Genomic DNA, 7500 nt, shown 5'->3' with positions numbered 1-7500 from the left:
CACACACACACACACGCTGCACTCACACACACACGCTGCACTCACACACACACACGCTGCACTCACTCTCACACACTCACTCGCTTACCCTCTCACTCACTCGCCAAAAGCAGTAGTAAAAATTATTATAATATTTTTTTTAATTGTTTTTGAAGGTCACTCTCAGATCAGAGACCAAGCCGTAATAATTGTAATGTCTTCAAAGGCAATAAAAAAGGAGAGCGAAATGATAAGTAGTGTTTTCAAGTAATTGTGATATATTTCATCAGCGGTCGGCAGGCCAGGTGTATGATGGTCTAATTATGTCCTGTGTGTCAGGAGAGAGAGTGTCTAGGCTATACATTTCCATGTTGTGCACTTTTTTCACTCCCTCTCTCTCCTCTCTCTCTCTGCCTGAGAAGGCAGGCAGCAGCCCCCCTCTCTCCTCTCTCTCGCTCTCCTTCTGATCAGCTCCTATTGGGCCTGTCTGAGAGGGGCTGCCTGTTGGTAATTGCCCGGTGACAACTGGAAATGATAGAATAATTGTCAGGAGGGCCGTTTTTTAATGGGCGACGGGGGCGATTTAAGTATGCATGAACAGGGCTTCGAGAGAGGCAGGGAAGAGCAGTGGCGGCGTTGTCTTGTTTATGATGCGAGCCTCTATAAACACAGTTGGAGTGATGACACAGATAGAAGCCCCTCTCCCCCTGTGACACCCCAGTCTGCTCCTCACCACTGCAAACAACACCAACAGCTTTCCTTCTCTGGCCACCAGACACTGTCTCTGACACTACTCCTCACCTCCAGGTAATAAAACCAAGCAACTCCAACTTCATCCATCCTTTCTCATCCTCCTCTCCACGCACCTCTCTCTCTCTCTCTCTATGCTATGTTTTATCGGTAGGAAGGCGGGCTGCTCGTCCAGTATTTAGCTGCTGTACTGTGGCTCGGGTTGTGCTCTGTGTGTTTCTGTGGGTTGTGCGCTCATGTGCTGGTGGTTAATTGCTCTTGATGAGTGAATGGTCGGGCTGGTGATTAGTGTTTGACTGTGGACCTGAACGTGCTGCTTTTCGGAGCTCTTGGCCGTCTTAGTTTTGTGTCGGCTTCTTTATTTGACGTGCGCAGTTTGGGCTGCTGTTTAGGATGTTGTGTTGATGTGGAGTTTACTGCGTTACTAATGGGCAAATTATTGACAATTAAAATCAAGAGGTGAAAGTAATGTTTTTTTTTTCGGATGAGATTTTACTGGTCTAGTGGTGATTAAATAGAAAGGGCTTCCCCGCCACCGGGATTCTTTATAAGCTAATAAAGATCAAATGTGAACCAGTTGCAGATATTTGTTTTACTAGGGGGAGTCTTTTATTTGGAGTTATTTAGCTAGATTAATTTTTTTTTTTAAATGTGCAAGGAAGGATCCCAAACTTTATAGGGTATATCTCAGAACAGCATATCCATATAGAGCAAATCCTATAAGACAGGAGAGAGAGGGAGGGTCACTGAAATTATAAGCGGGCGAAATATAATTATCTTTATCAAAGGCGTGTGAATAATTTGTTTACTTAAATATTCATGACATGGAGTAAAGCATGGTATTGGGCTATTGTGAGTATATTATTAACATTTCATAGGTCTTTGTGCTGGAATGCGGATAGGCTTCCTCTTCATAATTTAATACCCAGATGCATAATGAGCTATGTGATTAGTTCACGTGGAGAATTGGCCCAACTCCATTTTGAAGGCAGATAATTTACATTGTTCTCCAGAGTCCTGAATATAATAGGTTATTTAGTGCAATAAAATTAAATGCTACACATTTTATATTTCAGCTTACAAATCCCCATGGCGATATTCTGTTTTGGAGATTTTTTCCCCCCCTCTCCTTATTCTTTCTTTCTATCTGTCTATCTCTCTCTCTCTCTCTTTGTGTCTCTCAGAAACAATGCATTTTGAAATTGTTTAAATAAAACACATGTTTACCTACATGTTTTATTTAGAATGCACCGTGGCCAATTAACACCGTTCATTAGCAGAACTGAGTATTTGTTTTGAAAGTTTAACCAATCACTTTGTTATGCTAATTGTGATGTAATTTAATTTGAGTCCCGTAATGATGATGCCGCTATTATCCACATAAATGATGCAGTTAAGCAGCACCACGCTCATTTGCATGTGCTTGAAGGGGAGAGCTGAAACGAGGCGGCTCCGGTATCACTTTGCTGTAATTTTCCACCTCTGTTCACTCCCGCCCTTTGGATCGTCCCGGGCTGTCGTTGGCTATTGATGATCAGCACCATTATCAGATTTCATTTTTTTTTTATGGCAAAAGAGGGTGCCAACTGATTCCTAGAATTGTAGGATGTGGAAATTAAATAATTGAGAAAATGCAAATTATTCCTAAATCGACGTATCAAACGTTAAGTGAAGTCTCCGTAGAAACGATTGATTTGTATATATTTTTTCTTCTTCTTCTTTTTTTTTTTTTGGGGGGCAGAGGGAGGGAGGGAGGGAGGGATGGGGGGGAGTACCTCCTTGAATTCACATTTGCACATCAAAGTGGATCCTTTGTTGGGCGAGAGCTTAATTTTGTATCTATTGATTCCATCATCCATGGTTTGGACATTATGCAGATGGGGTCTAGAGTGATTAGCTGGCTGTGTTTAAAATGGAAAGTAGCTGTTGTAGCTGGTACTGTAGTGGGGCGGGTAGCTATAGCTGGTAGTATTTTTAAATCAATTCCTAAAAATCCTGAGAGAGGCAGGAGTGATCTCCGTTTGAAAACCTCCAGCTGGCTGTTTGGTGTGTGACTAAGCCACTGTTAAAGACTCCCTTTTATCTGGTTTTGTCCAGGGTTCGACTCTGGTCATTTTCTTCTGAAAAGATGATTTTTCTCCTGACCAATCTCCCCTGTTATGGACCTAATTGGTTACATAAATCTTGTCTCGGTATGAATGAGAAATGTTGGGGTCTTGTCAAGTGTAATCTTCACCCTTATTTACCAATTCATTAAGATCTATCGATGCAGGACTGGTGAGGGGGAATGACAACATAAATCAGGCCGTGGACATAATGACCCTAATCAGCCAGAAATAACTGGAAACGTCACAATGAGCTATGTCTCTGTATCACTCTGGCTGGATCCCTCTCTCCTCGCTGCAGCTCTGCCCACTGTCCCTCCGTCCGCTTTGCCGTCATTCGCTCCTCTGTCACCCCCCCTCACCTTCCCTCAGAAGAAGCCGTAAGCACCTCTCTGTTGCTTGCATCAGTCAGGAAGTCCCATCTCACCTCACAGCTTGTTTTGTCTCAGGCCCCAGCAACAAAATCAGACCATGTCACGACAGATAATTACATCAGAAAAATGCAATGAGAGATGAAATATGCATCGGAGGAGTTGGGTAAATAGTCCCTGGTAGAAAGATGGACGTACAGGTTTCCAGCCACCGGTGAAAGTTCTTTCTTCCCTGCTTCACAACGCTGCTGCGTCCTCTCTGTAGATATGATTGGAGCAGACAATGGGGCCTTCTCTTTTATAGGTCAATTACTCGTGATTAAGCGGGCTATGTTAATTAATGGGAATTTCCCAAAATGCAAACGAGGGCCTAGCTTGATGAGCTTTCGTCACTGTCTGCTTGTGGTCGCCCACTTTTGTGCCATCTCCTCCTCCTCACAGAAGGAGGTGCTTGATGGGTAAAATGTAAATGATATGGGAAAAGCTTAAGAGGAGAACTTACGCACTAACCATACATGAGGACTTAGAATCTCCTCCTCCCGTCAGTGCTCTGCTACTGTGTATTACAGACCCAGAGGGAGATAGAGAGAGAAGACACTCTCCATACACAGACAGGTGTAAATCTCCATTGACGTCCGGAAACCTAAAGAACGTCGTGGATTTTCACCTCAGATATCATTAAAGACCAAGTTGAATATTTATTTCCCCGGGAACTTTTTTATGTATTATCGTTGATTTATATTGAGTGTTTTCATATTTAAGGTGATTTGTAACCAATTGGATAATTAACTGGAACAGTTAGCCATTGTTTTGTATATTAAAACACACTGTCTTAATGGAGTAAGACTGAATTATTTAAATGTACTTTAGGATATTTAGTACAGTGCAGACTTGGTTACGTTGGTTACGTTGGCACAATACATACATGCGCACACACACACACACACACACACACACACACACACACAAAACACACACACATGCTCCCAGACACTTACACACACTTGCGTACTCTCCCCTTTATCTCATTCTTTCTGTCTAGTCTTCTTAATGTAAACAGAATAGAATTAAGTTCGGAACATTCTCTCCACAGAATGACTGGGAACGACTATTTATCGTCAGCTAAAATGATGAATTGAAATATGACTGAGGTTTTCTGAGCATGGTCTCATTGTGCTGCCGATAATGACGTGTGATACCGTTTCGGGAGAATAATGTTAATCCTAAAAAAGCTAAGTCTATTATTCATTCATATTCATCCCTTTTCCCGTTTTTTTCCCCAACCCCTGATTTTGTAAATATGATTTCTCCCCCTAAAGCAATCTCATCTTCTCGTTCCGTTGTGAGTCACTTTGAAATCCCTTTATCTGAAAGAGAAACCCTTACCATTATACACAGGTTTTTAGAAATAGTCATTAATGCTCTTTATGGTGTCCCTTCAGTGCCAAAAAGGAAGCTTTTATTTTCTGAAGCGGCTAGGTCTGCTCTGACTTGCCTATACTTAATCTCCACTAGTGTAGCTGTGTTGAACAGAACTTCAGCAGTGGCTGTTCTCTCCCTGATCCTGGCTCAATGCTTAGGGCTCCGGCAGAGGTAGCAATAAACCACAGTGACTTCCTTGGGCTGCGAGGAGCGAGGAGCTTCGCTAGCGAATTACACCTCAAGCACAAACAAGCATCTTGGTCACGTGTAAGGGTTTATGTAAGCAACGAGCTGAGTGGTAACATTCAAATGAAATAAAACTGTTTTTTTTTTTTTACTTATTTCTTTAGATTGTTATTTCAACTCGGGGTTGGTGTTATCATTTTCTAAGTGCCAGCTCAAAGCCAGTGTTTTAAGTGGTTGATATCTGTCATTTTGATTTATTAAGCAATCTTAAGTGTTAAATATTTGAGCATAGCCAGGGCCCGGCACTTCTTTATTTTGAATGCGTTGTAACTTATGGCAATGATTAATTAATTTCACTGGAGCACAGAATATGTGATTATTTAAAACGGTATCCATGTCTTGACTTGATCTGAACTGAAGGAGCCAACAGACGGTGAAATGTCATTTTTGTATTATTTTTCCAGTGAATGTAACGTTAGGAATTCCTACTACCTGAACTGTGAACTGATAATGAAAAGACTTCTTGGATCACGGAGTTAGTGGTCAATTTGGTTTCTGAAATGGTCATCAGGCTTATTTAGACTGGAGTGCTGTTTCATATACAGTATCATGCAGGCACAATGAGAATGGATCAGTGTTCCTGACTGCAGAAAGACACTGCAGAGTGGAATCCTGAACACTCAGGCTATTTGAATCCTGGGAAAATCTCAAATGACACCCTATTCCCTATAGTGCACGACAAAAGTCCACTACAAAGTAGTGCACTATATAAGGAACAGGATTTCATAAGAGATGTGGCCTATGTGACACCCTGCCACCTCAGTTCAGTTTTGGGGCAGATGGAGACCTTTATGTGTCAAATAGGGGACAGTATAACACAGCACAGCTAGATAGATGGCCAGTGTTGTGTGTTTGGTACCTGATGAAGAGGGAGACATGTTAGTTAATGAGGAAACATTAGAGGTTAAAGCATAGTGAATGTGTGTGTGTGTGTGTGTGTGTGTGTGTGTGTGTGTGTGTGTGTGTGTGTGTGTGTGTGTGTGTGTGTGTGTGTGTGCACGTGTGTGTGTGTGTGTGTGTGTGTGTGTGCACGTGCGTGCGTGCGTGCGCGCATGCCTGCATGTGGGTGTGTGTGTGTGTGTGTGTGTGTGTGTGTGAATTGTCTCTGTCCTCCCACATCAGTAGTCTCACTACAAATTCACAATCTCAGCCCGGAATGCGTTGTCAGGATTCTGTCTGTGATTCTTCACCTGATGGAAAAGACAGATTTGCACGGCGTAAAAGAGCAAACATTTACTCAGCCAGAGAGGAGTAGCAAGCGAGTCACCGTTACAGGGGGAAATAGACAAGAAAAGAGAAGTGACTTTAAAGATTTGCAAATAGTGTGTCTCTCTCACTGTATCTCAAATGATTCTCTTTCTATCAGACCCCGTAATAGGAACGTTGAAGTCATCCGTGATCTTTGACCTGCAGACGGATAAAATAAAGTTCCGTTTTCTCTCACCATCTCCCCTTAAACACTTTGTATGACTATTATTTTCCCTCCCTAGCTGTACACCTATAGTATTACCAGTGAATTACGCTGGCAATAACAGTCTGTGTCTGTGTAACTGATTCATATAATATTTGGTCTGGTACTTCTCATTGGAAGATTATGGCTTTAGGAAATGGCGTCAAATAGCTGGTGTGTTAAAATGCAGGACACTACCAATTTAAGGGATGTCAAACACACAGGCAAGGCAGACATCCCCGAGCCTTATTCACTCACTCATGCACTGTTCAACTCCTCCATAGCCCATAGACTCTGGATAGCGCTAGTCCAGTAAATATTGTTACTCTGGGTGGAGGACTAGATGCTTCCGGTCTAGTTGATTCTAGGACAGGCTGATCCCAGGGCAGACTGGTTGGTACCCCCGAGGGGTATAGAACAAGGGTGAGGACCTGCGATAGACATACACTCACATACACACATGTACGCCTAATACACACACACGCACAGACACGCACACACCGATACACACTTACCCTCTGGTGCCGTACGTTGTCACTATCCATCTCTCTCAGTGTGTACAGTGAGCCCTGACACTCCGGCAGTCACCACCACAGTCCGATCCTCTCTCTGTGGTCTGCAGCCAGGGTGGATCTAATTGACATTCTAATTGGCAGATTTGAATGCTGCCTTTAGATGGCTAATTAATTTGTCTCACCGCTGTCATTAAGGTTAAAGCACCATCTGATCTCTCAGAATATGATTAGCATATATCTGCATTGTCATTATTATCATTATCATCGGTTAGACACATGCACAGATTTTTGTGGAGGAGGGGGATATTCTACCATTGTCATGATTAAGATGGTTATTGTATTAATGTTTTGCATTTCCTTGATTGAAATGATAAAATATGATTCTCCCTTGTTTCTCGTTTAAGCAACATTTGATAGGTGGATTCACCTGCTTTTAACCATATTTCTCACTCCAGTTCAGTTTTTCTTATGATTTATGAATCATTTTCAAGTAAATTACATATAGTAAATTGAACATGTCTTGTGCGTTAATAAAAATCGAATTGGTTTAATTTCAAAATCCCCCATTTTGAGTTGAGTTAGGTAATGCTTCTCATTGTATTAACATGTCATTAAAATATCCTTATTTTTCCCTCATATATCTTCAAGTTTTCCTCTCATCC

General features: G+C 42.0%; 1 protein-coding gene across 17 annotated transcripts in view; it reads left to right on the top strand.

The window, feature by feature from the left end:
- LOC112214374 (forkhead box protein P2) overlaps nt 1-7500 on the top strand; it is a 114759-nt gene that overhangs the window by 35976 nt on the left and 71283 nt on the right. Inside the window, exon 1 of one of the 17 annotated variants that reach the window (XM_042298124.1) lies at nt 306-786. The exons of the other annotated variants lie outside the window; for them this stretch is intronic. The gene's annotated coding sequence lies outside the window, so the exon portion shown is untranslated. Of the gene's footprint in view, nt 1-305; nt 787-7500 lie in introns of those variants that run through there. 17 annotated transcript variants of the gene reach the window in all.

This window comes from Oncorhynchus tshawytscha, linkage group LG15, assembly GCF_018296145.1.
Source record: "Oncorhynchus tshawytscha isolate Ot180627B linkage group LG15, Otsh_v2.0, whole genome shotgun sequence".
Classification (NCBI taxonomy): Eukaryota; Metazoa; Chordata; class Actinopteri; order Salmoniformes; family Salmonidae; genus Oncorhynchus; species Oncorhynchus tshawytscha.
The sequence above is the reverse complement of the archived record's forward strand: the minus strand, read 5'-3'. Positions and strand labels throughout refer to the sequence as shown.